This window comes from Pan troglodytes, chromosome 10, assembly GCF_028858775.2.
Source record: "Pan troglodytes isolate AG18354 chromosome 10, NHGRI_mPanTro3-v2.0_pri, whole genome shotgun sequence".
Lineage (NCBI taxonomy): Eukaryota > Metazoa > Chordata > Mammalia > Primates > Hominidae > Pan > Pan troglodytes.
Window position 1 is genome coordinate 98,174,408 of NC_072408.2, and position 27,058 is coordinate 98,201,465.

Consider the following 27,058-nt stretch of genomic DNA (forward strand, 5'->3'; position numbering starts at 1 on the left):
AAGGTGAAGGGGAAGCAAGCCTGGGCCTTCTCACATGGCAGCAGAAGAGAGTATAACTGCAGGAGGAACCAACAGACACTTACAAAACCATCAGATCTCGTGAGAACTCACTCGCTATTATGAGAACAGCATGGGGGAAACTGCCCTCATGATCCTATTACCTCCACCTGGTCTCTCCCTTGACATGTGGAGGTTATAAGGATTGTAATTCAAGATGAGATTTGAGTGGGGATAAAAAGCGTAACCGTATCACAAGGCAAATCTTCATTCAAAGATAAAGCAAGAACAAAAAAGGGATGGATAGAATTAATTATATTGCTGGGTTTTCTTCATGAAGAGCATCTGTGCCTTTAGAGCTTTTCATTTAAGACACATGTAATAACAAACAGTTTAGTAATAGTACATTTTGGGGGTAATCTCAGATTAAAAACACCAGCATTTCCTGACCCAGGCAGCAAAGAAGTTATGGCTGCTGTTGAAAACAGGACAAATTTGCTACATAGCCTCTCTTGTCACTTTAAAAATTCACTTTGGTCAGCCAAGATTAATAGGGGAGGCTCACAGTCCACACAAATTCTTCTGGGCCCCTGCTATTTGTCAAAACATCCATGTAATATTAATAGCATTAAGCAGCTCCTAAACATTCATATTAGTGATACCAGTAATACTTGGCCTTAGTGTCAGCTCAGCACTTCCCATTCTCATTGGAAAGGGCAAATATTTATATTAGCTCCACTTAGAAGATGCATCTTAGGATACTGAAGCATGTAACTTAACCCACAAAATTAAAAATAAAGTCATTTCAATGTGACCTTTAAAGAAACACAATTCAGTTATAATATGGCTTTTTGAATATAAGAAATAAAGTATAACTAGAATTGGGTTGTCTTATCATCCTGAGAGTTACAAGGATATATATTTCCTCCTGGAAAATAGTTATTTTGGACCCTGCCTGTTCAAGTATTTTCTCTGTCAATTATCGCAGATTTTTCAGGTCTTCAGGGAATTCATGGATCAAAAAACATAAGACAGTCTTTCCATATTGTAGAATATTTCTATCACTAACTATAACTCGGTGCCTATTTCTGCAGTATCCATCCATATTACAAAAGTTTCAATAAACACTGGAGTTGGAAACTTTGGTAGATTCTTGTGAGATTTCTGAGGTTTAGTTGCTGAAAGTCACAAAAGGTTGAACTTTTCTCAAAGATATTGATATTTAGCAGAATTGGAATGAAATTTCATCATGGTTTGGTGGCACTAATATAAATAGAAAAAAATCGTTTATTTTTTTTAACAGTGACTCAAACATTGATGATTTTTTTCATGTTGATATCAATAAATTTATCTGAAAGTAGGGGCTATAATACTGCTAGAGTTATCTAGCATGCTTTTGTTGTTGTGATTGTTTTCCCTTGTCCATAGTTTCTCCAAACATTTTATTTTTCTTATATCTTTACTAGGGTTATTTTACATATATACATCATCTCTTCATTCCACATGTACCATTTTCATCCCATTTCTGAGTATTTTCCAGTGCACCACTCTCCTGTGTCTCATTTAGCTCTTATCAAATCTTTGTATTATCACATAATAGAGTTACAGACGGTTTTAGGGCTAAATTATATTCGAAACCTGAGCTATGTTTTTCAATTAACTGTTTAAAATATTTTAAATGAATCCCTTATTTAGTGGTAAATCATTTAATTAGCAATAACCTAGAAGAGTGTATGGCACAGTAATAAACCTGGGGAAATTAGGTCATCCTGACTTGTTTTTGGAGAGCCATTTGACTGCCAGATCCCATGGGTTCCTTAAGAATACTATTTCCCAGAAGTAGAAACATTATTCTTTAGAGGCCGAAGTTGAAAGATATTCCTGGTAAATGGTATATAATTTTAACTTGCAGTGGTCCAGAAGAGAACCTGAATATGCATCTAAGGTGCTTCTCATTTGTACTGTCCTAAAGAACACAAATACACATTTGAGGCACAGGAAAAATGTCAGATTTCTACAAATAAAGTATTTGCACCTGTAAGTCATGCTCAATGCAGGCAAAAGACCTACAAGGAGACCAACATAAGAATATAAAATGTAAATGTTTTAAACAAAGTAATTTCACTCTAAATTTTTTTCATTACCATAATATATTCCTATGCACATACACTCAGAAACATATCTAACAAGATCTTATAATATAAATGAAAGAATCTAACATAACGTGAAACTGCTACATATAACACTATATCACAATTAAGCAAAAAGTAACACTTTTTAATCAGAGGCAAAGTGTTCATATATTTGAGATATAGTTTATAAGAAATAAATATCAATTAGACTGCTTCCAAAGAACAATCTCTAGAAAATACGGCATGTGAATATTTTATCCTCCATCTCAATTTTTTAGAGTGTGGATGACGGTTTACAGAGAATTGAAGTTGACAAGGCAAGGAACAGCTGAAAGTGCAGGCAGCCCTTAGCCAAATAAAGTTTCTAAGATGGGAAATATCCCCCACTGTTCTGTTTCTGGAACTGTTGCCGTTGCAGTGTGGGGCAAATAAGAACATGCAAATTTCTTGACAACCTTCTATATGCATGTCATCTAAAAATTGCATGTAGTGCTCACACCAACCACTCAGCTCACTCAGCTATTTTCACAGTGCCTGATTTACTAGCGAGAAAACAATAGCTTAAATAGATTAAATTATTTTCCCAACATCTCCCAGTGGGTAAGTGACAAAGTCAGGATGCATCCTCAGTTCTATGTAATTGTGAAGTCAGCAGTCTTTCTGTTAAATTCCATTGCCTTGCATTTCATAAAGACTGAGGGGGTTCTGTACTATGGAAAACTGATCTTGAAGACTGAGATGCCTATGAAATGAGAAAGACTAAATAGATAACATCCATGGAGAAATAGGAGGATGGGTAGGTGCCTGCCATGCAGGAAGTGAATGTTATGTGTGTGAGCATGTACATGGTACCTAAGTGAGTAAATACGTGGTACCTAAGGCACTGTGGTATACTTAATATAGGGCAGAGTAGAAAACTAGTGCAAGGAGAGGCCTCTCAGAATGGGGCATGACTGAAGAGTTAGAGGAATCTAAGGGAAAACAACAAGTCTGATAACCCAATTTATCCCAGAGTCAGGCTTGGGTTTGCGTCTTCTTGTTTCTATCATGTCTAATGTTTCCTCGGTGGTTGCTGGCATGCCTTGTCTTCTCCAATGATTACAGCAGTAACCTCTATGAGACCGAGGTCAAAGAGAGAATCTTTCTTTTTTTCTGAAGAGCCCCAGGTGTCACAGTGATCAGATAAAGCTGGCCAGATGACTGAAACTTCGAGAAGGCCCAATAACAAATGGAAAGAAATGGTTTGTGAATGGAGGCATGAGTGGCACAGCAAAAATTTCCTTTCATGGAAAGTTGTTAGACCATTGAGTGTTAATGTGCATGACCTCTCCATGCCCATCCCTCCATGGAAAAAGGCATAAAAGGCAGAAATCTTATGTTTCTGGGGTCCTCTGTCCTGGTAGATTCCCATGCTATGGGAGCTGCTGAATCTGACTTTGAAGCTCAGGGCACCGTCCTGTGAGGATAAATAGAGGGACTTAAGAGCCAGGCTTACTTGCCAGCATCCTTGACCATGTATTTATTCTATGCATTGTTTGTTTGCTGATTCTATAGTAAACAAAATCTATTCCAAATCATCATTCTCTCAATGGTCCAAACTAGACCAGCTTTAATGGTCTGGCCTAGTTCAAGCAGGATATAGTAATTGCTGATGTTTATTGTAAAGCACTTTGTAATTACCAAGGTTCTATCATAGATCTAATCTTATTTTTTATCATCCTCTCATGAGAAAGAAGGTATTTTTCTTCCCCAATCTTCAAGGTGTAGAAACTGAGTTCCAGATTTGTTAACTCCTTTCACATCTCACCACTAAGGAATTTGGGGCCAGAATCTATGTATCCTCCCTCCTACTGCCTTCTGCATATTATTTTATAAATAGCATAGGGTTAATGACTGATGGGAAGGTCGCGTGGATCATCACTGTTTTCAAATGAAAATTTCTCCCAATTTTGGGAACTTTTGGCTTCCCATTATGTTTCAGCACATTTCAAACCAAACATAAATAGGGATAAGATTTTACCTGTGGAGAAAAATCACAGAAACTTGAATAAATGTTCTTTTCAAGTTCAAAATTGCAAGTAACCAGAAAACAGTCTTGGGAAATATTCTAAATAGGGGATTGAGAGTGTAAAGAAAATATCCAAAATGCAAACTATATGTCATGTAATAGTCTGGAGGTAAACAAGAAAAGCTGCTTTGGTGTTTAGAAATGAGAAAATCAAAATTATATAACAACCAGCAGCAAAATATTCAATACTTTAACTCATAAAACAAATTTTTAGTCTCTGCTGACTTGGGAAGGAGGTAGGTCAAGGAACAAGGACAGGATCCTGGCACATAGCTTAATCAATGCAAACTGAATGGATGAAGAAATGAAAGGAGTTACTGCCATAAACACAGCTGAGAAGGAGAATGAGAGATGAGTCCCCCAAACACAGATCTTATCCTGTACCTTCCCACAATTTTTTCTTTAACAGTTTTTACAATGTTTGATTTTGTTTTTAATTTCTCCTTTTCCACAGCTCATGAATCCATAAGTTTCACCTTTCCCTGGATAGGATCAAGAAAGGTCCTATTGGAATGTAAGATTTGGATGTGTGATGGCTGTGGTAGAATGGGGTAAACAGAAGGCACTTGTAGAGACACGCACAGTACTAAACCTAAACCTGCAGTACTTAAAGTTGTCACTACTTCTCTGTGTGCTCAGAGCTTTACTTCTATTAACTCATTTAATTCTCACGATTCTAGACGGTTGATGTTCCTACTTCCAACTTATTTATCAAAAAATAGAGACAGAAGTAGCACGTAGAAAAGGTGGCAGAGCAGAAATTGTAACCTGTATCTGTCTGAAATCAATGCTGTCTGCTGTTTTCACTAAACCATTCTCAGACCATAGGAATAATCCAACTTTTTCAGTTTGCTCATTAATAATGAGTAGTGATATGACTAATAACTGAATATAGCAAAATAGTTATGGACCTAGTTATAATAAATCCTGTTTTGGTCCTCTCTAAATTATACCAAAGCTAGCCTTTGCTTTATTAGTTAGAGATAAATTTTGAAAGCATATCGTATACACAGATAGCATTCCCAATAAAAGCACCGGTTGCATAAGTAAAACCCAAATGCATTGCCTCCGCAGAGCCTATGCCTCCAGTATCACATAATCAGGGGTAACTGCTGTTTTTCCCATAAAAGTCCTGGTAGCATCCAATATTGGAAAACCTGGTTAGAGGCTGGAGGCTCCTGGTGTCCTTTGCCTAGATACCTGGCTACTCTAAAGGCCTGAGTCATCAGTTTCAGAAGGTTGCAATCCATGTGCATATCTCAAAATTTCCTTTTATATTAGATGGCATAAAATACAGATATGAATTTATAATTCTTGAATTAATCAAAATCACAAACTAAACTGAATCAAATGTAATGTTTCTTTTTCTTCCCTGCTTCTAAGACTAAAGTCTTAGAATTAAAGACATCCAGAACTGTGTTTAAAATATTCTATCCATCACCTAAATCCATTCAGAATGTAAAATTATTCAACAGCTCTTTAAAAGATTTCTTCAAACTTTACATAATTCTATCCTTTTCTGATTTTCACATATTTCCTAGCATAAATTTGATTGCAAGAGGATGAATATTTTGACTTATTTAGAGAAAGAAAATAGTTTTCTGATTAGTTATTTAAATAATTTTGACAAAGATGCTCTCCAAAACTCTTAACACAAACAAAAAGTGATTTTGAAATACTGCTTTGGATTCTTCCAGCTTAAAATGAAGAGGAGAAATAGAAAATGGCAAGTGCTTAGAAACACTAATTGTAGACTTGGGTTGCTGAATATTCCCTGAAAAGTAATATAACATTTTTTTCCTTTGAAATAACAAAATAATGGCATTAACAGCCCATAGCCACAGTGAAAAACTGGAATAATAAGAGAGTGGGAAAAATATTCCAAGGTGAATGCCAAAATGCCAAGGTAAGAATGATAATAGCTCTTCATTTTTCTAAGATGAGTTTTCCAGTTCTGCTGGGAATAAGTATGGGAGTTAGTTACAACTTGTAGCACATCACATGGTTGCCACTTCTAAAGTTTGCTAAGAACAATTACAAAATCCTAAATGGTAGTTATTCTTGAATATTTGCTCTCAAATCTCATTCTTTACCAGCTCAAACTGAAGTTACTGCTGCTGGTTGCGAAAATGAGAGGGCTTACTGGTCTTAGTTAACTCCTTTGAAATCGCAGACTCTTGGAATTCAAATAGATGACACGCATGGGAAATCAAACATAGAACTGTCCTTGTAAGTAGGAAGAGTTAGAAGCCCTTTGCCAGCTTTATGGAGCCTATAGAATTGTGGTGTCATGTATGCCTTCTCATATGCTGGGAAATTTAACCTTTATAGTCATTTGTGTCATAAAAGCATCCCTATTAAATGTAAATATCCCTGGACCCATCATAAGCCTAATAGATTCCATCTCCTGTCATATTAGGAACTGGAAAACTCTATTAGGAAGAAACACTGTATAGGAGATGGGTTGAGAAAGATTGTAAGAGCAAGTGGAGGTTTACTGTGTGAAACATCACTGTGATTAAACAGCCATGTGTGTTGGCTGATGGCAGGGGCAAGAGGGAGAGGGCTTGGTGGAGGGTTCAGGGAACAAAGTCATATACAGTGCTCTTCTTCCAGCTCTATTTTACATCATTATTAGTTGATAAATAATAGGAACGTCAAGAATGAGAGGTAAGTTGTTAAGTCTCATTTTATCTATTAATTATTAAAGAAAAAATATTTATAACACTTGTTGAATAGTAGGGCAGACTTTACTCAAGACCATTGCATTAACCATAGGGACCACTGAGATGGGTTTTGCGATAGAGGAGAAAGGTTGGGCTCAACTCCATATACAATAAGGAAAACTGGGAATTTATAGCCTGTGAGCCAGGTTGCAGTAGGAAGGTCAGTGAATGGAAACACACCAAGAGGAGGCATCAGGGGTAAGAGGCGATTCTGGTTAAACCAATGTAGCAGAATGCCTGCTGATGGCAGGCCAAGGTGATCAGACACTACATGAGGAATGGTTGGGAATGAGGAACCTGCTCAGATATGCAGTGTGATCAGATACTGAGGGTGGAAGGTTCTGGTGAAACTGACTTATCAAGATTGTTTCTAATATTGGACAATGCAGAAACACAGAAGCCCAAAAGTCGGGACCTAGTTGAGAAGAGAGTTCAGAGGCGCCTGATTATGGCACGGGCAAGGAAGAAATCTTTGTCCACATTCCTGCACCCAGTATATCTTTATATTTACTATGTTAATGAAAGTAGAAAATATTCATCTAATAGGCCATAATATAATATTTCTACACCATATAGGAATACATTTTACTTTAATAGAAGTGGAACTGAACAGTCACTGGAAGGATATCCATTATAGATTTTTCCATGGTGGGGTTGAATGGAGCTTACTTTTGTATTATAATTTAATGAACAGTCAACCAGAAGACTTAAATTCTAGTTAAACCATGCGAATGTGGACAAGTCACTTCTCTTTTACTTCAATTGTTCTCCTAGAGTTGGCTATGTGCTTTCTACGCAAAAGTCTGCCTCAAGCTTTCACAGGCAACACTTTTACCAAACGGTTTGTCACAGAACAACAAAAGTCACTGGATCTCCAGGCTGCAATATCTATTTGTTTGTTATTCACTGCCTGACTGCAATTCAATTGCCTCATATTTATTATAAAATAATAAATATCCATGCATTAATCTCTGTGTTAGCTAGTTGCTCTATCAAAATTAATTTTAAAATGCAGTAGATTTTACAAGACAACAGTATATTAGTCACTCTCACAAGCAGAGATGAGCTGTCAGGGGTTGGAGGCAGCTACTATCAACAGTTATCTTCGGTCCTTGCATCTGAAGAGAGAGGGTGATGTGGAAGTTGGCACAATAACTTACAAGCACATTCCACTGAAGGGGAGAATTTCAGTCACAAGGCTGCACTTAAAATTAAGAGCTTTTATTACTAGCAGGAATAAAGAAAGAAATACCGAGAGATAATTGGCAGGCTCTTCTACAGTGGACTTCGAGTCCAACAAGCAAAGCTCCATATTTATAATCTTTGAGAATTTTTGTTTCCCAGACACCAGTCTCTGTGCTCTGCCCAACCTCTGTCTCTCAGTTTAATATTCTTTATTTTGAAGTAATTGTTTTTAAAACTAGCCTTGGAGATATATGCACAAGTCTTTTAACAAATCTCTCCTACCAGTTGTATATAATAAATGCTACCCTTTGTTGGGTGCAGGCTGTTTAATTGGATTTATTAGTCCTATATTTTTAGTTTGTAACACAAAATTTGTTTGGCTTTGTTTTCAGTCCTTGAATGTTTCATGTTATGAGGCTCTTAGTTGATTTTAGACTATAAGTCATGGGCAAAAGGACCCTTCTTTGTTTCCTTCGTTTTTTGCATCCAGGAATGCTTCCTTCATCTTAGGTTGATATCTTTCTTCTAGTTAGGGTTGCCAGAAAAAAATACAATATGCCTAGTTAAATTTGAAATTCAGAAAACTTTTTTTTGTAATATAAAGTATATTGCATGTAATAATTTGGACATATTCATACTTCAAAAAGTTATTATTTATAAAAGTAGTCAATATTTAAAGTTAAGTAGGTGTGCGATGTTTTTATTTGTTAGCAATTCCACTGTTAGGACAAAACTGAAAGCTGCAAGAAATAGCTATTTTCCCCCTAAAATAATACATGGTCTATAACCCAACTCACAATAAGCATCATAGTGACCAAAGGCTTTGCAAGAGCAAAGCAAGGCACCAGCCTTGAAACTTGAATAGTCTAGTCCTCACCTCACTCCTTCAGATGATCCCATCTGCCAATTTCATATCTTAGAATATGTTATGTATAGAATCTCACTTTGGTTACAAAATTTTTACCAGAGAGGATGTTCCGACTGCAAGTGCCAGAAATTCACCTGAAAATAAGTATCTTAAGTAAAAAGGGGAATGGATACTTGATTTGCCAAATGTCCTGTGACAAGGAGGCTCGAGGATTAATGCAGTGGTTGAAGAATAGAATTAGGAACCAGGCTCTGTTCTTTCATACTGCTCTGCCACTATTTTTTTCCTCATTGTCACAAGATGGTTGCTACATATCAGGGGTCACATGCAGACAAGATCCTATTCAGTGGACCAAAAATGATTATTTCTGAGCTGCTTTATAAAAGAAAGGAAATCTTTTAAAAATGACCTCAACTGACTTCCTCTCACATGTCATTGTCCAGCACTGGGCTATATTTATATCCCTAAATCAACTACTATCCAGGGCAAGAGAGTATGCAATTGGATTATTTATCAACATTTACCTCTGAGAAATATTCAAGAAAGATGGATACCCAATACACATTGCCAGTAAGGAAGTAGAATTGGAAAGCAATAACAAAAAAAGGAATTTATAAAGGACTATCAATCATAATTTTAAAAAGTAGGCTTCTAATAGAATAATTTTTTAAGATGCATCATTTTTCTTGTGAAGTGTCCACAAAAACTGACCATTAAATAAGCTACACAGAAAATCTCAAAAAATTGCAGAAGCAAATAACATATAAGAAGTTAACAAGTGAAAGCCTCTAAAATGTGTATGTATATAGTTTTAAAAACATATTTATCAGTAACTCTTAGAGTGAAGAAGGAAATGAAAATAATAAATTACAAACATTTATAAATACTATAACAAGCATATAATATTTAAATGCTCAAAGAGTAAAGCAACAGTAATCAAGACAGGATGGTATCGGTGAAAGAATAGACAAATATATCAATGGATAAGAAGTGAGAGCCCAGAAATAGACTCATATAAATATAGATAACTGGTCTTTGACAGATAATATAGCTTAGATATTTGTCTCTTCCCAAACCTCATGTTGAAATGTAATCCCCAATGCTGGAGTTGGGGCCTGGTGAGAGGTCAATGGATCATGGCGGGAGATTTCTCCTGAATGATTTAACACCATCCTCTTGGTGCTGTCCTCAAAATAATGAGTGAGTTCTTGTGAAATCTGGCTGTTTAAAAGTGAGTGGCACCTCCCTCTCTCTCACTTGCTCCTGCTTTTAGCATGTTACGTGCCTGCTACCCCTTCGCCTTCTGCCATGATTGTAAGCTTCCTGAGGCCCTCCTTAGAAGCTAAGCAGATGCCAGCAGCATGCTTCCTATAAAACCTGCAGAATCATGAGCCAGTTAAATCTCTTTTCTTTATAAATTACCCAGTCGCAGGTATTCCTTTGTAGTAATGCAAAAACAGCCCAATACAACAAAGGAGCAAAAGCAATATCATGGAGCAAGGATTGTTCTTTCAGCAAACGGTGATGGAACAAACGTCGTGTACTGCAAAAGTTAATGTCAAAAGAATGAGAAAATAAGCCACAGAATAGGACAAATATTTGCAAAAGACACTTCTGAGAAAGGACTGTTACCCAAAATACATGACGAACTCTTAAAAATCAACAATAAGAAACTAACAACTAATTTAAACATGGCTAAAGACCTTAACAGATACCTCATCAAAGAAGATGTATAAATACCAAATAAATACCAAATACCAAATAAAAGATGTCGAACACCTTATTTGTCTTAGTCTCTTTAACCTATTATAACAAAATGCCATAAATTTGGTAGCTTATAAGCAATATAAATTTATCACAGTTCTGTTTTTTTTTGTTCAGATAAAATATTATAGGTTTATTTATTTAAAACTTAATTCTCACATTGGGTATGCAAAATACAAACTCCATAAAATGTTCATTTTACTTTGTACTTTACAAATATACAAAATACGCTGGGTGTGGTGGCTCACTCCTGTAATCCCAGCACTTTGGGAGGCTGGGGTAGGTGGATAGCTTGAGGTCAGGAGTTCAAGACCAGCCTGGCCAACATGGTGAAGCCCTGTCTCTAGTAAAATACAAAAATTAGCTGGACATGGTGGTGCGTGCCTGTAATCCCAGCTATTTGGGAGGCTGAGGCAGGAGAATCACTTGAACCTGGGAGTCGGAGGTTGCAGTGAGCCGAGATCATGCCACTACACTCCAGTCTGGGCAACAGAGCAAGACTCCATCTCAAAAACAAAACAAAACAAAAAAACAAAAAACAAAACAAAAATATACAAAATAGAAATTTATTTAAATTTATATCATATATTTATTAAAGCAAGGAAGTATACACACACAAAAAATCTGTTCTTGGGAATAAACCATTGTACAAATTATTGCACATCTAAAACCACAGTGCATAGAGATTGTATAAAAATGTCAAAGAAGTATGCCAGATGTATTTACCTGACTTAGGTCACAATGTAGATCAGAAGACAAAGATTGGGGTGCCAAGTTCTGATGATCAGGTTCTGATGAGGGCCCTTTTTCAGGTTGAAGCCTGGGGACTTCTCACTGTGTTCTCAGATGGTGGAAGGAACAAGAGAGCTCCTTGAGCCTATAAGGACACAAATTCCATTGATGTGCATTACCCTTGTCATCTCCCACGAAAGCAGGGATTTGGGGTCTGTTCTATTTAGTGATTTTTACTTGAGCATTGTGTGGAATATAGTAGATGCTTTCTAACTCTGTTGTATGTCAAAAATGAATCATTATCATTTTATGGATGACAACATTAAGGCATAGAGAGGTTAAGCACATTTCCCAAGATTGCTCATGAAATAAGTGGCAGGAGTGGGATTAGAAGCTAGTCAGTCTGTCTCCAGAGTTAAGGATTTCAACTTCTATGCCACATTGTCTCCACAGGGCTAGAGTTACTGTACTGGTAATATAGCCAGATTTATGTAGTGAGAACCAAACTGTTGGAAAAAAATCAATAAATATGATACTTCAAGCAAGTATATAAATAACAGCTAAAACAAAAGAGAACTGAAATGAGAATGTGACACCCTAGAACAGCTGACATGGGACAAAAATACCTTGGAACCCACACTCCGAGTCAAGAAAAAATCAGCATTTATTTCAGAGCCTTGGTATATCATAAAATTATTTTATGTTTCAGTTAATCATACAGCAAATATATTCTAATGATGGCCAGAATTAATTATGCTCCTTGGTAGAAGTGATATAAACTTTTAAAAATAACTATTTTTTTTCTGTTTGTTTTTACTTATTTTAAGTTTAGGGGTACATGTACAGGTTTGTTACATAGATAAACTTGTGTCATGAGGGTTTGTTGTACAGATTATTTCATTACCCAGGTATTACGCCTATTACCCATTTGTTATTTTTCATGATTCTCTCTCTTCTCCCACACTCCACTCTCTGAAAGGTCCCAGTGTGTGCTATTTCTAGCTGTGCACCCATGTGTTCTCATAACTTAGCTACCACTTATAAATGAGAACATACAATATTTGGTTTTCTGTTCTTGTGTTAGTTTGCTAAAGATAATGGTCTCCGGCTCCATTAACATCCCTGCAAAAGACATTATCTCATTCTTCTTTATGGCTGCATAGTATTCTATGGTATATATGTGCCACATTTTCTTTATCCAGTCTATCATTGATGGGCATTTAGGTTGATTCCATGTCTCAACTACATTTTAACAGAGATACAAACCAAGCCTTGATGAGGGATTCTTGTTATATCATTCTGAGAACGTGTCTCTTTGCCTTCTTTCTAGCCTCTGTATGGGTTGGAGGAGTCTTGCCTGTGAAATGTTTCCAAGAGTACAAGCCCAGTAGCAGCACTGATTGCAAAAGAGGTAATAAAATGTTCAGGATTAAGGATCCCCAAGTGGGCCAGCTGAAGACCATACTGCCATGAGAGAATTGGTAGGCAATGGATATTGTAAAACAAATCAGAAATCCAACTTTTTTCTTTTTCTGAACAAGTGGAAGTGAATTTCAGGGACCAAGGCAAGGAAGAAGCATTGTGCTCTGAAAGTGTCCTTGACTGCACTTCTAGTTATTGTCAGGAATATTATGTGTTATGTTTGCTGGCGTATGCCTTTCCTCTATCCTCAGTGTTCTTGCTTTTCCATTATTGTAAAACCAGGACTCAGTAATCTTAGTAATGGCAGTAATCTTAGTAAATGGTAGTAATCGTAGCAAATTGCCTTAACCTCTTTGAGCCTACTTTTCATTATCTGTAAAATAGGGCTACTAGCCCTTAATATGTAATGTTTTCATAAATATTTAATGAGTTGAAATTTAGAGTGCTATGCCTATGCCGTGGCAATTAGCAATCAATAAAGAACAAATAATACTAGCTACTATTAATGCTATTTATCTGAGACCTAACCCATGAGCTTGTCACACAATATGTGTTCATTAAACATATGTTACACATATGAGTCTGATTGTGAACTTTTACAGAAGACTGACTACCTCTTCCCTAGACCCCATCATATTGAGGTACTCCTAGTTGGTGCTTAGTGCATTTGTTCATGCTAAATATTTACAGGGATTCAACAGAGAACAAATCTGGTGTTGAAAGTATCGAAATTTAGAGTCTGATGAAGACGCATAGTCTCCAATTTTTCTACCTGGTAAAGTTGCCCTGGTGTGGATATTATACTTTGTCTTCCGTCATGTAAATGAGCTTTCTTAGTCTGTTCACTAGCACTGGCCTCAAGTTGATGTCCCTCTTGCTTGATCTTAGGGATGGCTGGCATCTTGAAACATTTTCTCCATGCCAGTAGTCATATTTGAAAAAGGAGGTGGTGAGTTCTCAAATATGACAGAATGTCTATGTTTTAAAATTTGCTGAATATGGGAAATTGCCTTGGGCACGGCTTTCATTAGATGCTGGGGTTACAGACCTGGGTGCTGAGTTAAGCTGCATCGCCATCTCGTGGTCAGTGGATGTGGTGGCCAGAGACAGAGCGTTTAATGAGTATGTGAGTGAGCAGATTTCATATGCTAGAGTTGAAGGGAACTTGGGGGTCACCTTGTACACCTCTCTTATTTGTACACAAGAAAAATGAATAGAAGAAAAGAAATGACCCAATCTTTTTGTTACAGAGGTTAATCACAGAATTGCCATCCCATTTAGTTGCTATTTCTCTCAACAGTGTGCAATATAGGTTGTGTGTCTTTAGCTGAATACTTGAGTTTTCATGTAGTTGCATGACTTACTATGAACACGAACACTCTTACTTTTAAAATGGGGCTGATATTATTGTTGTACGTATCAGTTGAATGATGGAGTATGCAAAAGGACTTTATAAATAATTAATTATTGAAAGAAATCTGAATATTATGTTTTATTTTAAAATTTTTTTGGTGTGGAAACAGATGCCGTCTCATTCAAAGTTGCATCTGCAGTTGAAAGCCACTCACTTATTTATTCATAAGTTAACTTCCATGAGTATGTATTGGGCAGTTGCTATGTCATCACCACAGGAAGAAAGGACACAAAGAGTAAGAAAACACAGACTTAACTCTTAAATAAATTACAGTCTAATGATGAAGAAAACATTAATACAATGTGCAATGTGTTGTGATAACAGATATTAGAGTAGATCCCAGAGACTGGTGCCAACTTCAGTGCTTGCACATAAAAAGAGAGTGTTCAATTCTGTGAGTTGGGGTGGAGCAGGGTTGCAAAGACAGAATAAGCTTTATATAGGCAAAAATAAACTTGAGTTAAGTCTCAGGTAAATACCAGTAGTATGCCAGGGAAATAGGTGAGGGCAGTTGGGAAAAGGAAATTATGTATATGAAATGCTAAAACCCTGAAAAACAAAACTTTAAAAAGAACAATATTATCTTATAGTTATGAAAATATTTTAGTTCTGGACATATGTCTTCAGGAACTCATGGATCTCATTCCAAACAAATGACAAAATAATTTGGCTTGGGGCCAGTATTTCATAACATATAATAAAATTTGATATTTTTTGAAATTATGAAAACTAAGATAATTTTAAATTGTGGAATACGTTATACCATAAAGAGTCAATAGAAAATGATGAGAATCAAATGCTTTATGAAAGCTCATCTAGACTAACGGTTTTATCAATTTCTATATTACGCACTCGTCTTTTAGTTCCATGTATTAACAGCTGTTGGAGTTTTTTTCTATTTCCCTTTCATCATACCAGGTATTTGAAAGAAAACCTTAATGGCCTAAAAGTCATACTTTCTCATTTCAAATTCCTTCTAGTTTTCTTCACTATCCTCTGGCATTCAGAGAATTGCTTTGTAGACATATTGATTGACGGCCATCTATCCACACATCAGGCATTCTAAATGGCTCCCTTCTGGACTATCTCAGGAGAAGAAATATTCATTAGCCCTTCAAAACACAACACTGAGGACAACTCTGTCAAAGAAGATATTTCTATGCACAGCGAAAGTCAAAAATTACATTATTCCTGGGTATGTTTTCCTCTGCCTCTGCACATCAAGGAGAACAGAAAAACTTAAGTTTTTAGACAGATAACAAGGTCACAAAATAATTTGAAAAGAAAGCAAGCATAGAGAATTTCCAAAATGCATACAAGGCTGACTGTGTTTTAAGAACTTGGTTTTTGCCTCTCTCATTTTTCACTTGCCCACACAAATACCGCACTTTTCAAAGAGGTACTGTGTCCTGACTTTATGCCTGCTTAGGTTACCCATGCCTTTAAGTGCCTTCCCTACCTCTGACTCTCATCCTTACCTTTTCAGTGACAACCATCATTCAAGATTAAGCCCAGAAATTGCAGCCTCTGGGAAAGAGCTGACTTTCTAGGCTGGAATATATGCATGTTCTATATGCTCCCTTGGCACCTTGTGCTATTTTACTGGGCAGATTAATTGATTGATTGCAGGCATTATTCCTGTTTTTCCTGCCTCTCTGTTTCATGTGTTTTGCAGTGGAACTTTGAACCTCATCCCATCAAGAGGCTATTTCCTCATTCCTTTGAATCTGAGTTTGCCTTGTGATTTGCTCTGGCCAGTAGAATGCAGAAGAATATTTGTTTGCCAGTTTCAAGCTAGCACTCTAAAAGATTGCATCGCTTATAATCGAGGACTTATAAGATCCTAATAATTGCTAGGGGAGGGATAGCATTAGGAGAAATACCTAATGTAGATGACAAGTTGATGGGTGCAGCAAACCACCACGGCACGTGCATACCTATGTAACAAACCTGCACCTTCTGCATATGTACCCCAGAACTTAAAGTATAATAAAAAATTTAAAATAATAATTGGATACTAATTAATTGCCCAGTTTCTCCATGCAGTAGTCTTCAGGCATCTGCCATTATGGTGGCTCATAAGAAAGATAACAAAATACAGATGTATTAAGGCTTTTCTACACTAAAGGATTTCACTAACATAGACCAGAAAACTGCACCCTGAGGTCAAGCGGCCTTGCACAGTATCTTTGAGACTACTATCAAGGCTTATCTTGAGAAGTGGGTACTATCAAATATGTATGCCAGTTGAGGGCAAAAGTGAAAGCAAACAACTGATAACATACATACATATCCAGTGAGTTCTTTCAATCTCAAAAGGATGCTCAATTATTTCTTTGACTACTGTCAGTTTTCATTAATTAACAGAAAAGATTACTGAGAAATATATATTACTTTGTAGGGTTAGTTGGTTTAGTGGTGTAATTATTCTTGGCAGAACTCTGAAAGGACACAAGTAATAACACCTTCAGATGCCAGTTGTCTTGGCATTGAAGACTTGAAATTATCCCTTGGTGATTTCCAATCCTGCCAAACCTCTGTGAAAAAACACGCTAGGCATATAGTGTCCCAATAAGGAAAAATCACTGCGTCAGAAAAAGTGCCTATGATCACCAATGTGCTTGAACCTATTAATTATAGGGAACTAAACATTTTCTCTGGATTTTGTGACTCCTATTGGAGGTTTCATTGACTTCTCAGTTATCATAGTAAAAACCCTGGGACGTGTGGTTTAAAGAAGGAAAATGTTAAGTGCAATTGGAGTGTGTTCCTGCTTCTCCACCACCTCCCTGAAGCCCCGTCATATCCCTTGTTAGTTCTACCATGTCTTTCAGATGCCAATTTTTAGTCCACAGGAGGAACATGAGCATGCCAGAAGCTGTCACCATGTGGAATTGTTCTGAAAGTCACACATACTGTCCTCTTCACAGGTTAACATTCCTGGCCCAAGAATTTACCATTGCAGAAAAGTAATATGGATACTTTTTGAATTATGACATAATAGTTCATATATGTGCATACACCAATGCTTAATTAGATAACCAAATGGCAATGAAAGGCAGCCATAGCTGGCCCAGCCTATGGGCCTTCCTGAAAATACCGTATTCAAAATAGTGAAATTATTCTCAGGGAGGAGGTGAGAAAAATCAGGGATTCCAAAGGGATGGTACATATTTCTGAGAATATGGGAAAGAAACTGTGCTGTTCTGTGCACACCACCTCCTGGTTTTGGTAACTTGTTCAGGAAGAGTGCTTTACGATAAATCTGGGTCAGGGTTTTTGGCCCAAATTGGCAGAAGCTATCAATTGATTCTAAATGCTAGACCCATGTCTCCACATCCAACAGACATTATTATCAGAGTCTACCTGATCTGGAATCTGTTTGTTGCAACAAACCCTAGGGGTTAGTTGTGCACAAATCTCTAATCTTTGGAACCAGAGAGACAAGGATTGTTAATGATGGAATAAATCAACTGTTATAAACAAATTCTGGCTAAACTTGTGAACACTTCCTCCTTTGCATTTTGTACTCCTAATGGTCCCTCCTTGGCTGGGGGTGGGAATTCCTTAGGTTCAGCACTGCTCCTGGGTGGACTGTCACCAACCCCCTGCTTTTCTTTGTTCTCCGTGGGTCGAGTTATTTGCCTAGTCAGGCCCAATGTGAGAACCTGTATATTTCAGTTGCAGGTGCTGAATTCATGCACTACTTTCATTCACTCTCTGTGAGCGCTGTGGAACAAGGTGTCAAGGAGGAAGTGTTCACATGTTTAACCAGAATTTGTTTATAACAGTTGATTTATTCCATCATATTCTTATATTGACACCAGAAATACTGCTTCTGGATTTCCACTTATTTTTACCATTCAGGAAGACTGGTTTGTTCCTGATCTCTACTTCAAGGGGGATGTAAGAGTAGAAATGTGTGGGTAACTTTTTCAGTGTCCAGTTTGCTTTAAGATTGTTACAGAAATTGAACTGGGTGTATATTAACTTTCCTTTCCCCCATCACTGTGGGAAGAGTTTCCTTTACAGTATCTAGATGCAGATGAAGAGTTCTGGAGCCATGACATTGGTGAAACTATTCACATTGCACAATGGTCAAGGCTGCATAGTAATTTTCCCCATTATCTACCTACTTCTCCAGTCACATTTAACTCCACACTACTGCTTTTCCCTCTTCCTCTTTCACTGTGCATTTTTCCCTGCTACCACAGGCCATTTGCATGTGCTGCCCAGCCATCTGCAACACTCCTCTCACCTACTTGCTTGCCTCTGGCACTCCCTCCTCTAAACACACACGTTTAGTTTGTATTCATCCTTCAGACCTCAGGTGAAGTAGCACATCTTAGAAGAAACGCTTTTTGAATCTTAAAGAGCACTCAAATCCTTATAATATGCAAACTTGAACTGTCATTTCTACAAAAGTATATCTTAGCTTGAAATTTGCATACATTAATATTAATATGATTAATGTCCCTCTACCCTGTTTGGCTCTAATCACACTGACAGCAAGGAGTGGGTCTTTTATGCCAACTATTATATTACCAGCACTCAACATATGCATGGTAAATAGGAGGTGTTCAATAAATATTTTGTGACTGAATGCATGAATCTATATTTGTCCCTGGCATATAATAAGCCTTTGTCACTCTCTCTTTCACATACACACACACATACACACACACACACATCTTAAATAAATATATCAACTAAACAAGTTAATATATGTTAAGTGAATTTATGAAAAAATTGTTTACAATGCAGTGTGGTAGAGTGGAATGAACATGAACTTTACAGTCAGGCATTTAGGACCTAACAGCAGTTCTTCAATTAACTGGCTGTCTGAGTTTGGCAAGTTATCTTACCTCTCTGAGCCTCAGTTTCCTCATCTGAGAAGAGGATAAGAGCTTTGAGCTTAGTTGTCAAAGTCAAATGAGATAACGTTAAAAAACTGCCTAGCCGAGTGGTGAGTATTCCGTAAGTGCTTAATAAATGGAAGCTACTGCCATGATTGAATTTGTATTATCATTATGTTAAAGCAGGGAATAGAGGTCAGTTTAGTTGAATTACACACAAAAAAAAAACAGTGCTGGCTACATAAATTGGTTCAGTAACTAGCTGTAGAATAAATGAATAAATTCATTTTGAGAATCACTTGAAATCTGTACTGTGAACAAAGTATTTTTCAAGAGTATTTTAGAACAACTCAGAATCCCGCCGCTAGGTGTCGATAAATATACACTATAAAAACAAGACCTGGCTTCCTAGATTCTGAATCTGCCGTTAAATTTTCTTGTTAAAATATTAGAGCGCCTCAATTATTTATAAGTAAAATCATGTGTATCATCAATCAAAAGTTTCCAACTATCTAGGAGTGTCTATCAAGTAAATCAAATTTTCACACTCTTTCTTGTTTTCGTTTTCTTTCCTTTTTCTTTTCTTTTTTTTTTTTTGAAAAATACTAGGAAACACACTCGCTTCAGCCTGCACCAACCAAAATGACTGCTCAAAGGCCATTCAGCCCCTTTATCACTGTGGCTCAACTTTGATTTTCTTCCCAGTTCATCCATGATTCAGACTTCTTCTGTTTCAGGAGCTTTGCCCATGCGTTCTGCCACCTTCTGCCAGGAATTACACCTGTCCCACCCCGTCAAGTCTCCTGAATGTCCAGGTAAAGATTTATTTTTCCTTTGGGTCTCAAAAATGTTTTATTCTAGTCACCCTTCACTAGATATGGATTCCCTGTTACAAACTATATTAGTTTCCTGAACTTACTGTAACAAAATACCATAGACTGAATGGTTTAAACAACTAAAGTTATTTTCTCACAGTTCTAAATGATGGAAGTCCTAATGTTACCTGAAAGGGTCCCAATCCAGACCCTTAAAGAGGGTTCTTGGATCTCACTCAAGAAAGAATTCAGGGAGAGTCTGTAAAGTGAAAGAAACTTTATTAAGAAAGTAAAGGAATAAAAGAATGGCTATTCCTTAGGCAGAGCAGCCCCGAGGGCTGCTGGTGGCCCATTTTTATGGTTATTTCTTGATTATATGCTAAACAAGGGGTGGATTATTTATGCCTCCTCTTTTTAGACCATATAGGGTAACTTCCTGATGTTGACATGGCATTTGTAAACTGTCCTAGTGCTGGGACATAGCATTGAGTGCTGTCATAGCATTGAGGACAACCAGAGGTCGGTCTTGTCACCATCTTTGTTTCAGCAGGTTTTAGCCAGCTTCTTTACTGCAAACTGTTTTATCAGCAAGGTCTTTATGACCTGTATCTTGTGCCGACCTCCTATCTCATCCTGTGACTTAGAATGTCTAACCATCTGGGGAGGCAGTCCAGTAGGTCTCAGCCTTATTTTGCCCAGCACCTATTCAAGATGGAATTGCTGTGGTCCAAACGCCTCTGACACTAGATCAAGGTGTCAGCAGGGTTGGTATCTTGAGGCGAAGAAAGGAGCCCTCTTACCCTGGCTTCTATGACTGTCTTCTCCTCATATCTTCACATTGTCTTTTCTCTGTACATGACTGTGTCCTAAACTCTTTTAAAAAGAACATCAATCATATTGGACCAGGGACCACCCTAACGGCCTCATTTTAATTTAGTTTTCTCTTTAAATATCCTATCTCCAAATGTAATCATATTCTGAGATGCTGGAGGTTAGTACTTTAACATCAGAACCTCAGAGGAACACATTTCAGCAAATAAAAATACACTCTCACACACCTCAAAAGTTCTCAATATTATTTACTATAACTGCTATTATTGATATGTGCAAGTCATTAACTTAATGTCTATTATGTGCCTAAAATCTATAAGTTTCCATAAGGGCAGGAACCATGTCTGTTTGGTTAAAGAGGTAACCTCAATATCCTGCAACTGTGCTCAATGTCTAGTACATAGTAGGTTGTCTTTTTCTATTATTGCATTAATATCATCTTTATTTTTATTTCCTACATAACTCCAATGTCTGGCACAAAGTGGCTCAGTAAATATTTAATTAAAGAAATATATTTAATAGCCAGCAGCTAAAAAGAATGCTCTGGATGCTTTTTCCTTTTTTTTAACTGACTCCTTACTCTCATTAGCATGACAGCCCACTGAAGTGGCTACATATTTGGCATCAGCAAAGAGAAGAAAGTTTCCCACAGACAGATAGGTGCATAATAGTAAATCAGCCCCAGCCCAGGTTTAACAGTTGTACTTTGGGTGGCTTGATAAGAATAAACATGTGCCAGTTTATAGAAGCGGACACCCTACAGAGCCATATTCAGTACTTTCCTTAGTCCCAGGCACTGGGGCCTCTGTTCTGGCCCGAACTGCTCCTCTGCCAGCTGCAGCCCTCTCTTACTATGAGAAGTCTGTGTGGCAAGGGTACAGGACTATCTGTAAACCACAATCCCTATTTTTCTAGATCTCTGGCCAGGTACTCAAGACTCTGATATTCCCTGCCAAAGTGGCCCTCTGCTTGCTGCTGGGGTTTGCAGAGTCTTCTTCCCCAGATTCATTCTGCTGAGGCAACCTCAGGCCCAAGAGAAAGCAGGAGATTCCTCAAGGTGTGGGACAGAGCCAGATGTGGAGAAAACATAGGGGCAGGACATGCAGGGTTAGGAGCACCCATCTGATCTCGTGGCTTTGTCCCCCCAAATATAGGGGTAGACCTGGATGTCTTTGTATATTTTATACGCTGATGTTTCACCTAACACGTTCTATTAGAACACATAGGAAAGTTTCCTAAGATGCTATCCCAGGAATTCTTATGCCTCTGTAGAGTCATTGTTATTGAACATGTGCGGTGCCTGGAGCCAGACAAGCCTAAGCTTCAACATCAATTCTACCTCCACCATTTGTGTGACTTTAGACATGTCACTTAAACTTTCTGAGCTTTAGTTTCCCCAACTGAAAAAAAGGAAGTTAAATCAAATCATATGTTTATGACAAAACTTTGAGTGTGATGTTTCCTGTTGCCCTGGAATTAATTGCCAGCACCCAAGGCTGAGGATGAAAGAGGTATTATGAATCCCACATTTAAATGAGACATCAGTGAAATATTCACCAACAATTAAGGCCAGATACCTCCCATAGGACATATGAAGAAACAGCCAAACCCTCTCTGCTACCCCCATCATCACCCAACCTCCTCCCTCAGTCTGTTTCAGTAGAGTCCTGGGAAGAGTAATATAAAAAGCATGAGGAATGCAAGAAATAATATATAGTAATTGAAAAACGCATACACAGCAGAAAAGCAATAGGCGAAACACTGGCAAAAAAAAATATATGGAAAATAATAGACCTGGTATTCCTAATGAGCCATAAAGTAAATGGCAGCAATATGAAATGATTAAATATAAAACATAATTCTTTTCAGGCTCTTGCATCTATGAAGTAAGCCTTCCTTTTTAATCATGATGGGCACATGCACTAAGAGAAACATGGACCTGTTTTTAACCCTTGATGTTGAGAACACAGAGAAAAGGTGAAGAGATTATCAACTAACTGGGGAAAGCTATGTAAAAAGGACTAAGGAAACAATATTCAGGAAGGAGGAATACAAGAGGAATAGAAACAACTTTTTTCTCTTCTTCAAGTACCTGAAAGTGTGATCTTTTTCAGAGCTCTGTTGTACAGTCTTTTTTTTGAGACAGGGTGTCTTGCTCTGTCATCCATGCTGGAGTGCAGTGGTGCAATCACAGCTTATTGCAGCCTCGACCTCCTGGGCTCAAGTGATTCTTCCACCACAGCTTCCTGAGTAGTTAGGACTACAGGTGCACACCACCATGTCCAGCTAATTTTTGTGCGTATATTTGTATAGAGATGATGTTTCAACATGTTGCCCAGGCTGCTCTTGAACTCCTGGGCTCAAGCGATTCTCCTGCCTTGGCCTTCTGAAGTGCTGGGATTCCAGGCCTGGGCCACAGCACCCAGCCTGTATAGTTTTTGAAAAAGACAACATTGGAGGAATTGAATTTCTTTAGCAGTAGTAGGATTGAGGACAATGATATATAATTATAAACCAGAAATATAAAAGAACCTTTGCCATTATATTCTTTTGGCACTTTCTATGGGACAATTATCTATAAGCTAAAGGACAGAGCAAACTCTCTTATTACCAAGATGAATTGGCTGGAAAAATGCTCTCATTGTAAGTTGTTTGTCCAAATTAGGTAGACAGTTTACTGATCAGAAGATTGAAATAGAGCAATTCAACACCCGATGCTAGTGGAAATATTTCAGCTTTGTGTTCAAATCCTGGCTCTTACCTAGTAGCTGCACAATTTTAGGTGTCACTCGAAATTGCTGGGCCTAGTTCCTTCCCAGAAGAAAGAGAAATCACATTGTCTGCCTAGCAGACAGTGTTGGGAGGGTAAAAAATGACTCCAAATGCAAAGGACCAAGATTGCATCTTGCAGAGTAGAAATGCTCCCTCTTTGCCAGTTATTCCTGCCTCAGTAGTTTTGAAATTCTACCCTACAAATAAAATGGGAAGTAGTACTGTGCCAATTATAGAACTTATAATATTAATAAATCTTGACATATTAATATCTTTTATATTAAAAACAAATTTCTAATTCTTATACCTTTAAAAATTGCTGTAATTTTACTTATATATTCAAAAAAAATGAGGCCTATAAAAGTCCAGTTACTAGTTTTTATTTATTTTTATTTATGTATTTATTTTGCACTACAGATATAACCAGCCATCAAATCTAGCTTTCTCCTATTTGGAAAAAGTGAGTTCTCCTTTTAATTTGATTAATAAATAATTAAAGAGAAGAAAAATGGCTTTGTCACAGATACTCTCTTAAATTGATCAAGTGGTTAATTTTGATTAACTCAGAGGTTAATAACTGAAGGTTTTGCTCCTCTTTGTGGATGTTGGTGGTGTTGCCACACCCAGATCCACTGCACCTGCTATGGCACCCCCGCTCAGTTGCTGAGATGACAGCTGTTCACAGCTCACACCTACCCCATCTCTGGAGAATTTCCTTCTTCAAGCCTGAGGGGTTATGTCCATCCCACCCCAGCCTTCTACAACCCACAGCTAATGACAGGCTGACAGGGAGAAAATGGTGGAGCATTTGCCTCAAGGCAGGACCCACCATGAGGTGCAATTTATGCTCCAGAGCTCTGCTCCCCATGGATTGAGGCTGAACCTCCTCTTCAGCTGAGACCACATTCCTGCTTAGCTCCTTCCCTGCCCTGTCCTATTCTCTTCTCTTTCTTCTCTTGAAGGCGCTCCTTACCTAAAACAGCTCCACCTGAATTCCTGTCACAGGTTCTGTTCCTAGGAAATCCAACCTAAGACGCTGGAGAAATGAGATGATTCGTGATCAATTTTATTTTTGTAAAACATTCTAAGAATGAAAGTTAGGATTCAGTTATAATGCAAAAAGAGAAAACACTTAAAACTCAGAGTTCTAAAACAATTTAAATTTCATTTCTGTCATTTGAAATCAGACAAATTATAAGAATTTAAAGGGAATCTTAAAATGTTGAAAGCATTCCTATTGCATTTATCACAGATCAATAATGGGATAAAACAGAAATTTGCCACATAAAACAGCCCATTAAGTTTCTCAATGTTATTAATAACGCCATTAGGGAAAAATATTTTCCCCACCTCTATACCCACCCATGCTTTTCAGCCTCTTGTTTTTTCTGTTTCCAAAGTTTAGAGAGCACAATGGTGACCTCCAGTGGCCAATAAGGCAATTTTTGGTCAAAACTCCCAAATTAAGTCACAGAGATACTGCGCCCTAATGTTCATAGATTTTTTTTTTTATAGTTTGCACAGTGTGTTAACCTCTATTGATATGCTGTTAAAGATTTTAGAACTCAAATATCCTCTTTTTAATCACAAGCCTAAGGTAGAGTATCGCTTATAACACCATCCAAAGTTTTTAAAATAAACTGAGATTATTCCAAAGGAGTATGGGGTTTTAAACCCACAAATAATGAGAAAATTAAATGAGAGAAATTAAGGTTTTAACATACTAAATTACGTTATTTCTAATTTCTATGGTGTTTTGTTATTGGGTGAAAATACATTTTTAAGTACCATGTTACAACTAAACATGAATAACCCATTGCTAAATACTGACCCAAAATACTACATCTGATTTGCCTACTTTCATTTAACTGAAGAAATATGCAACTGAAACTAATGGTCTTTATTTATTTTCTTTGTAGAGACAGGGGTCTCCCTGTGTTGCCCAGAATGGTCTTGAACTCCTGGTCTTCAAGCAATCTTCCTGCCTTGGTCTCTCAAAGTGCTGGGATTACAAGTGTGAGCCACCATACCCGGTCATAGCGCTCTTATAAAATGCATCATCATATTTATTTTATAAATTCAGAAACAGAGGTCTGTATAGAGAAGTTTTGAAGTTACTAGGGACCTGAAAATCATACTGAAGATGTCTGCAACTAAAAACTCGAAGAGTTCCGAGGCTAGAGGGGTCAGGAGATGAATAAAAACGTTAGTCCCAGCTGATCACAATGAGGTTAATCACAATACTAATTAAAAATACTACAGATCCTAGGACAATGGTCAGAAGAAGAGTGACTATACTTTCCTGTTTGCCCTTGGAAAATCGAGGGCTGACTTTTCTACGTGCTCAGATAACCTAAATTGATAGAGAGAAAGCTAGCAGAGGATAAGATAAACTAGTTAACTGTAAATAAGATTTTGCTGTTGGAGAATCTTCTTGTTGCTCTGGTTTTAGATAGCGGAGGAAGCCAAAAAATATCTGCTTTAAGTTACCAGGAGTTGAAGTTCATCCCTGCTGAAGTTAACAGGTTGCTTCTCTTTTTCTGGTGTATTCTTACTTTACTGGCGAAGAGAAAATAAATTAATACCTTATTGTTAAAAGGACTGTAGTGGGAGAAACTCTTTTATAAACTACGTGATTTTGTATGATTTTCTGATAGAAAATATTTGATCAGTTAATTGTCTTTAGACTCCGGATTTCCACTGGCCAAATATTGTTTATCTTCTTGGAGTGCTTTGGCGGGCTTTCTTTCCTTAGGAAATGAGTTGGAAAACATCAGTGATACTTCAAAGCCATAGCTTGAGGTTATCATCTGATTTATGAAATGACTATTTCCATCATTTATCAGAACACACAGTCCTTCCTGTGGAATTGGAATCCTAGTATGTAAATAAAATTGGGGAACTGCTGATTTTCACATCATTGTAGGAAACAACTGAACGAAAAGGTCCATACCAAAATGACAAGAGTTCGATTTTTTTGGGGCGGGGGGGGATGGAGTCTCCCTCTGTCGCCCAGGCTGGAGTGCAGTGGCATGATCTCGGTTCACTGCAACCTCCGCCTCCCGGGTTCAAGTGATTCTCCTGCCTCAGCCTCCCCGAGTAACTGGGACTATAGGAGCGCACCACCACGCCCACATAATTTTTTTTTTTTTTTTTTTTTAAATTTTTAGTAGAGACGAGGTTTCACCGTGTTGGCCAGGCTGGTCTCAAACTCTTGACCTTGGGTCAAGAGCCTCGCCTCCCAAAGTGCTGTGATTACAGGCGTGAACCACTGCGCCCGGCCCAAAATGACAAGAGCCTTAACATCTTTGTAAGGTACGGGAGATAATTTGACGAATTTAACATTTTGGAGATTGGGAAACACAAACTGTTTTTCTTAATTTATGTTCAGGGATATACTTTACCAAATGAGGTCATTAACTGTCTCTCTAACATGTCCATAGATTTTCCCCATTTCTTAATTTTCCTTTCCCTCA

At 37.5% G+C, this 27,058-nt stretch overlaps 2 long non-coding RNA genes across 2 annotated transcripts; one reads left to right on the forward strand and one right to left on the reverse strand.

Moving 5' to 3' along the window:
- Positions 1 to 2,801: 2,801 nt before the first annotated feature.
- On the forward strand, positions 2,802 to 26,180 carry LOC129136669 (uncharacterized). Its single transcript, XR_008538541.2, has 6 exons — positions 2,802 to 2,925; positions 11,926 to 12,152; positions 12,803 to 12,883; positions 15,289 to 15,503; positions 19,774 to 19,979; positions 25,502 to 26,180. It is a non-coding gene; the product is annotated as an uncharacterized LOC129136669 (long non-coding RNA).
- LOC134807496 (uncharacterized) lies at positions 11,467 to 24,620 on the reverse strand. Its single transcript, XR_010148107.1, has 3 exons — positions 24,556 to 24,620; positions 22,903 to 23,237; positions 11,467 to 11,617 (listed from the first exon to the last, which is right to left on the reverse strand). It is a non-coding gene; the product is annotated as an uncharacterized LOC134807496 (long non-coding RNA).
- Positions 26,181 to 27,058: the final 878 nt, after the last annotated feature.